This window comes from Echinops telfairi, unplaced genomic scaffold (genome assembly GCF_000313985.2).
Source record: "Echinops telfairi isolate 266 unplaced genomic scaffold, ASM31398v2 ScPeMD7_7420;HRSCAF=8458, whole genome shotgun sequence".
NCBI classification, from domain to species: domain Eukaryota; kingdom Metazoa; phylum Chordata; class Mammalia; order Afrosoricida; family Tenrecidae; genus Echinops; species Echinops telfairi.
The window spans coordinates 22,412,127-22,420,528 of record NW_022111320.1 but is presented as its reverse complement, the minus strand read 5'-3'; positions in this window follow the sequence as shown (position 1 = coordinate 22,420,528).

The window sequence follows — 8,402 nt, the reverse complement described above, 5'->3', positions numbered from 1 at the left end:
TGTGTGTGTGTATATATCTATATATATCTATATATATATATGATTCTAGATTTCCTAGCACAGGTGCAATAAATGTCTTTCATAAATAACAGTGTCTCCAGCTGATACTTTGTTTTCACTGGGTTTATTGAAATCACACAGGTAAATAATGGTTCACAATGCCCTAAGCAGAACAAGTGTTCATGAACGCTAACTGCAACTAATGCTTGTATTATTGCTTGAGATTTTAGGTTATGGCTAAGCTCATAACCTGTATGACAAGTAATGTTATCACTCGTGTTGCCATTGAGCAATTAGAAAATACTCTCTGGCCATCAAATTCCTTATCTATAAAATGAAGATACTAATCTTAATCTCTGTTTCAAATAGTCATTGTCATTAGATACCACTGAGTCAGTTCTGACTCATAAGGACCCTAGATAGAACAGCGTGAATAGCTACTCTAGCCTCCATCTTCTTCACAACCATTCCTGCTTGGGTGCATGTGCATAGTGCAGCCATTGTGGCAATCCACCTCCTTGGTGTCTTCCTTACTTTTCATTGACTGCCTAGCAAGCATAAAGTCTTTCTCCAAGAAATAAAGGAGTCAACATATGTAATGTGCTTAAACCATTGCCTTGAATGTTAAAGTAAGCAAAACATATTACTATTAAACATGTATTTCATAAATATATTGTACTGAAAATGAACCTTAAAATTTTAATTGCAGTACAGGGATTTGGGCAATTTGGAAAGAGCAGCAACACCAGATCAGGAGACCAGCCCCAACTACTATTTGTGTCCCAGAGACTCTGAGCCCAGTAAGTCCTGGGGTTAAATGTCTTCACCTCTGAAGAACGAAGATAGAACCAGAGAATCTTAAAAGTATATTTACATTATTACACTTAAATTTGATTTTTACTTTGCTTATTACTCTATTTCAACACTAAGTCTACATATATTTTATTGAACTATCTTGTATACAAACACAAGTGTTTATCTATTGTCTTGATAGAAATCTCAAAAAACCTATTAAATTACAGAGTAGGAAAAGCCATAGGCCTTTATGGGAATGCCTTTGTTCTGTGTGTCATGGACTTCACAATTATTAAAATGAGGATTATTTCAGAAGAATGGGAGGATCCTTATTAGCTTGTGAGTTGATTCTACCATATGGGCGTCAAAGTACAGCTTAAGGAAGAAAATGAGAGAACAGTGAAAAATCCATTAGCATTTGGGAATGTAGATGAGTTAAAGACTGATATAAATTGCCATCATACCAATTTCAAATGCTGGATAATTTATGCATATCGCAGTAAAATTGTACTCCACAGGGGTTTCGATGGGTGATTGTTCAGAAATATGTCATCAGGCTTCTGTTCTTTCTAAGCACCTCTGTAGGGTCTCAAACCTTCAACCTTTCAATTAGCAGTTGAGTACGTGAGGTATTTGCAATACCCCAGCACAAAAGGCATCCTTCCTTACACTGAGAATTCCAAGGATAAAAACATTTTAGACTTAGATTGACAGGATAAATCAAGAGATTCAGATATATTAGAATTATCTCCATAAATTAAGTTTACCAAACTTACTGATGCAGTAGATTAGGGATAGAGGAGAAGGAACATGGGGCTAGGTTTCAGATTTAAGCAACTGGTATTTGTTGCTACATGGAAAATACAAGGTGAAGAATAACTGGGAAAGGAATTAGAAAACTTAAGATTTCCATTTTGGACAAGTCAACTTGAAAAATAGATAACATCCAAGTGGAGAGTGCAAGTATCAGTTTGATAAATTTAACTATTAGATGACAAATTCAAGGTTGTTATTGTTGTTAGGCACTATCACGTTGGTACTGATTCATAACAACGTATGTAAACCAGAATGAAACACTGCCTAGTCCGGCAGTATTCTCTTGCTCTGTTCACACAACTGCCTCTTGATCCATGTACAGATTCCACACTGGCACAATTAAGTGTCTGGGAATTCCCAGTCTTCTCAAGGATATTTTCAAACTTGTTCTAATGTTTGAAACCATTGTTTGAGGTGTGTTGTCTATCCATCTTGTCGGGGATCTTCCTCTTATTCACTGCCCCCTCTCCTTTACCAAGCATGATGTTCTTCTTAAATAACTTTCCATTCTCACAATGTGTCCAAATTACATGAGATGAAGTCTCTCCCACTTTGCACCGCAAAAAGATTATTGTTGAATTTTTCCAAGACAGATTTGCTTTATCTTCTAGCAGTCCATGGTTCAATTTTCTTCTTCAGCACCATAATTCAATGCACCCATTCTCCTTCAATATTCCTTATTAAATATATGACTTTCAAATGCTTGTGAGGTTATTGAAAATACCATGACTTGGGTCAGACACACCTTAGTCCTCAAAGTAACATCCTTGCTTCTCTTTCTTTCTTCTCTTTTGTTTTATTGACATGTAATTCACATATCATACAATTCAATAGTTCAATCAAATCAAACTAAGTTGTACAATCATCACCACAGTCAGTTGTAGCATCTCACTTTTCAACACGTTAAAGAGGCAGCAGATTTACCTAATGCAATACATTGTTTGGCATCTTGACTGCTACTTCCATGAGCATTGATTGTGGAACCCACCAAGATGAAATCCTTGACAAATTAAATCTTTTCCCTGTTTATAATGATGTTTCCTTTGGGTCCAGGTGTGAGAACTATGGTCCTCTTTACAGTGAGTGGTCATCCATACTAAAGGCTGCAATCCTTGGTCTTCATCAGCAAGTGCTTCAAGTCCTTCTCGCTTTCAGCAAGTGAGGTTATGTCATCTGTACATTATAGGTTATTAATAAACCTTTCTCCAATCCTGATATTGTACGAACATTCACATAATCTAGCTTCTATTGTTATTTGTTCAGTGTACAGAATGAATAAATATTGTGAGAGGACACAACCCTGGGGTACACAGGAGAGAAAAGGAGTGAGGTAAGTAAGGGAAACAATCCATTGAATTCTGCATGTAGACATTATTGTTGATCTTTATAAGCAGTTTGGTGACATCTAGATAACAACATTCCAGTTGAAGGTTAAAAAATAATCATTGGAGGGCAACCCAGTCTGTTAATAACTTCTTCAAAAATAGTCTCAATGGAAAATAGAAAGATGAAAGTGAGAAGAGAGAACTGGATCAAATGGATTATTAAAGAGTTTTAGAAAGCTGTGGACTTTTTTTCTGCTTGCCTCTCAGCATTACACCCGGATACTAACAGAACCTCTCTAACACTAACTAGTAATAATAGACTCTGAACCCTTGCCTAAGTTTCCCATCATTCAATTAACCTGGAACTGATCTGGACTTCCAGCTCATTCTGAGTTTATAGAAACTCATTCTGAAGCTCTGAGCCCCACCTCTTTTGAAGCCAGACAAATCATATTTAATAAATGCTTGTTAAATAGAATACACCACAAGGATTTAGTGCATAGACTCATCTAATGTATTCACTTAGTTCCTGAGACCAGAATATGTGTAGAGCAGTAAAAATGCATTGATGAGTAGCTAGCATCCCCAAAACAAGATTTTCAAGCAATTTTCAATAATTAAATCCTGAAGAACAATTTAATGCATGCACAATTTTCTCTCAAATGCTCTCCAGAGAACGTCGGTGCTTGCTGGGGTTCACAGGCTTCGTTTCATGTTCATTTCCTTCTCTTTGGTACTGTATACACTGGCTGATCTGAGGAGGAGGGAAGGACTAGCACAGATTAAAAAGGTGGAGTCTGCAAGGTGGCTGAGTATACACCTAGATTGTTCTGTTAGTCTGGGTTGACTAGAGAAACAAATTTGTAGACACTCATGTATATAAGAAAGAGATTTATATAAAGAGTAATTGTATATTAAGAAAGCATCCCAGCTCATTCCAGATCAAGTCCATAAGTCCTATATTAGTCCATATGTCCATTACAAGTCTATAAATTCCTCTTCAGACTCACGAAGCACATGCAATGACACCGAATGCAGGAAGATTACAGGTCAGTGGTGGAAAGTCTTGTAGATCCATTGGCAGTGGAAACATCTCAGCACCGGCATGAGTCTCCACATGGCTCCTCCAGCTCCAGGGTTTGGTTCCATCATTGTAGCTTCATAGTGGCTTGTCAACAGAAATGTCTCACAGAGACAATATGTGTGTCTGGCCTCCAGGGAAGAAGACAGGAGTTCCCAGAATCCTCAGGAGAAGGCCATGCCCACACAGACACCTCATTGGCTATGACCTGATTGAAAGGCTAGACTCCACCCCTTCGAGAGTTGACAGATTATGTAACTGCCACAATTGTTAAATAGTAGGCTTTCCCCTCAGTCTTGGCAATTGAAGGCATTACACGAAGTCATGTAAGTTACCACAAGACCATAAGATAACATTTAGAGACTAGGATTTTAAGAACAGCTTTATCAGTGAGGGATTTTTATCAAGGTAATTATGTATTTTGTGCCTTATTGTATTTCTCAGAAATGGGATTTAGAAAACCCTGTCTCAGTGATAAAGGATGAAAAAGATTTTCAGATTTTCCACCTACTGAACTACATATAGACCTTGATAGAGGAAATGATTGAGGAAAAGAAAAGAAGGTACTATTTCTCCCTCTGCTATTTGCAAGTTGTCAGGGTCTGGCTCAGTGGTTAGTTAACAGACCTACTCGGAAAGTGTACTAGTACTTCCCTTTCAACATGCCCCCCCCTTTTTTTTAATGATTTCTGAGTCTTATCTGACAAGTATTACTTAGTAGAAGTTTGAAAGTGTGGACAAAAATAAGTTATATCATGTGCAACTTACTGGTTTGAATTATTTTCTATATTGCAGTTGACGATGAAGCAGTAAGGAAACTGGAAAACATCACTATTTCCCTGCAATTTTCTTTTCCCCTGTTCTTCAATGAGTGGGGTGGAGTGTGCCTGCTATCTGCCAGTTTGACCTACTATGATGGCTTATGTGTTGCTGGGATTTTGGTAGCGATAACAAGAATATTTCAAAAGCAAGGTTTTCAGACTATGATAGTGTAGCAAGAAAGGCCTGATTGTCTATTTCCAAAAATTAACAAATGAAAACCTAGAGATCATAACAGAATATTGTCCAATAATAAGACTTCAAGACAAGCCCCACCCCACCCCCACCCAGTCTAGAAGTCACTGGAAACACTCAGTGAGCAAAGCAGTGAACTAGAGGATGCCAACAGTCATGAAGACAGTACATCACTAGGCAATATTTCACTTTATTAAACATAACTGACTCAATGGCAACTAGAAAGCACTCCAGCATGTTGGGATGGCCACATCACATCCTTGGTGGAAAATCATTGATAGATGTCTACTCATGACTGTGAATTAATGGGGCTGTTCCATCAGAAGTCCATAAACATGAGCAATAACACAGTTATTTCCTTCATGATGAAAGTTGAATAGTCCAGTAAGAACGTATTAAACCAGCATGTACTCCTTTCCATGTCCCTAAAAATAAACTGAAGCTCCTGTTAAAAGACAGACTTAAGCATGTGAATTGGAGTAGGAACTTGGTGCCTGCACCCAACTCCCAGATGACCCTGATACTGCTGAGAAGTTGATCATACTTTGAAGAAAAACTTTAGAGTTAACCAACCCAAATACAATGTGAGCCGTATGTTCTATTCTAATTAAAAAATATATAAACCCATTAAAAATAAAATAAAAAGAAACTGCAACTAATTGATTTTTTCTGTGAAATTTCATTTTAAAAAATCATTTTATTGAGGGTTCTTACAACTCTTATAGCAATCCATAAATCAATTGCAGCAAGCACATGTGTACATATGTTACAATTATTATTTTCTAGACATTTACATTCTACTGAGTCCTTAGTGTCGGCTCCTCTCTCCCCTCCACCCCACTGTGGCCCCTTGGCAAATTATAAATTAATTATTATTTTCATATGTTACACCAACCACTGTCTCCCTACCCCCATGGTTTCTGTTGTTCGTCCCCCTTGGGTGGGCTGTGTGTGTGTGTGCAGTTATGTGTTCATCATTGTGACCAGTTCCCCTTCCTTCCTGCCTTCCCCCTACACCCTCCTGGTATCACTACTTCCATTCCTGTTCCTGGATTCTGTGTGTCGTGAGCTCTATGTCTTATCTGTACCTGTGCACATGCTCCGTTCTAGCCCACAATGAAAGGCAGTACTGGGGTCATGGTAGTAGGGGGGTGAGGAAGCCTGAAGGAACCAGAGGAATATTGTATGTTTCATTGGGGCTTTACTGCACTCTGATTGATTCATCCCTTCCCTGTAACTCCTTTGTGAGGGGATGTCCTATTGTCTACAGATGGGCTTTGTCTCTGTTCCGACCCCCTTCATTCTCAACAATATGGTGTTTTGTTTGCTTGTTTGGGGTCTTCTGATTCCTCTTACCCAGTCCAAGCGAAACGTCATGATCACACAGGCTGGTGTGCTTCTTCCTTGGGAACTTGTTGCTTCTCTGCTAGATGGCTGCTTGTTTAACTTCAAGCCTTCAAGATCCCAGATGCTATCTCATTTGATTGCCGGGCACCATCAGATTTCTTCACCACAATTCCTTATGCACCCATTTTGACTTCAGGGATTGTTCTGGGAGGGTGAGCATCACAGAATGCACGTTGTTAGAACAAAGAGTTCTTGCACTGAGGGAGGGCTTGAGCAAAGGTTCAAAGTCCGCGCACAACCTCAGTGAATTGCCATATGTACATGGCATATGTACATGGGCCGATACCTCTATTTTTATGAATAAATGTTTTTACATATGCACACTCCTATGTTTATACCTCTATTCATATCTTTGCTTCCTAAATCGTACCTCTGTTTCTTTTTACCTTCCTCCTATCCCACTAGCATGCTCCCCTCTTAGTAATTCCTTTCAGCTAGAATGCTGTTGCCCCTCCATCCCCAGGATCTCTAAATCCTCCTTGTTGTTGATTTTAATTCCCTAATTGTTTCCTGTCTATGGCATTGTTTGCTCACCACTCCCTTCCCCCCACTTTTTCTCTCCCCAGTCCTTCCGAGACCTTTGGCCCCATTGCTTTCTCCTCAACCGTGCCTCTCCTGCCTGTCTTATATAAGTAGGTAACCAAACAATAACAGAGACCAAACAAAAAGAAAACAAAGATTGGAAGAATGAAAGAGAGAGAGAGAGAGAGAGAGAACAAGAACATACATAATTACATAATTCAAGGTTTGCCCTCCGACTTTTATGACTGTCTCTCCCACCTGGTCCTGGGGGAATTCGGGAGCTGCCCCTCCTAGCCGGAAGTCTATCTTGGGGACTCTTCAGAGGCTTTGTGGCTTTGCTTTTCTCCCACAGCTGATCTATCATGCTCCCGTCTTGGTTTGCCCCCCTGCTGGGGGTTCAGACTGCGCTAACACCCCACTGTGTGTCCCAGTATTGTCGTCTTTTGCAGTATGCGCCAGTAAGGGGACAACATGTCTTGAGCTTTTGTTGGCCCTACAGTCCTCTCTGTGCCTTAGCAGCTCCACGCAGGGACGTCGTCCTCCAGGCTTGGTGTGCCAATATGGGGTCTAAACCATTCCTTTCTTTTTCCTTCTTGGTTTGTTTCCATGTGGGTGTGGCATGCCAGCCCCTTCCCCAACCTATAGGTTTAGTGTTGTTCTCTGTAGCACATACTTCTATTGAGGGGGCTAGTTTTGCTCTGATTGGGGCTATCCATGTAGCACAATCTTTTCTTGCATTTTTCCATGTGGTTACATTGCCCTCTGGGTTTGGTGCACCATGGTGGGATCTACATGAACACTTCAATTCTCTCCCCCTGGGTGGGTTAGTACCCTGCTCCCCCCATGCCATCATCTCCCCCTCCCTCTCACTCCCTTTGATTCCCTCCTCCTCCCCACTTTCTTCTTATTTGTTTTAGAATAACATGTACCTCCTTGAGTTTGTCCTACCTCCACCTGACAGCCTGTATCTCAACCTGTACAGTATGAGATAAATGGATTTTCTTCTATACCTATTGTGCTGATTACACTTGTGAAACTCTGTCCAGGTATTTTCCCCACTTTCTCAGGGGTTAACTGCTTTCCTCGTTTTGCGGGCTAGGAGGGTATTGTAGATTTTAGTAATAAGTCCTTTATCTATTGTGTCATTGCTAAAAATCTTCTCCAAGTCTGTGGGTTCTCTTGCTACTCTCTTGGTGAAATCTTTCTACACACACAGATGTTTTATTCTTAGAAGAACCCACTTGTTGATTTGAGGCTCACCTGTGTGTGTACTGTTCCCTAATGCAGTTAGTCTATGAATTCCCTGAGCCAAGCTTCTTAGATTTGTCCTGATTCCTTCATTGATGGTGCTGATAATTTGGGGGTTTACTTCTAGGTCTGTGATCCACCTTGAGTTTGTTCTTGTGCATGGGGTGAGGTACATACCTCGTTTCAACTTTCTA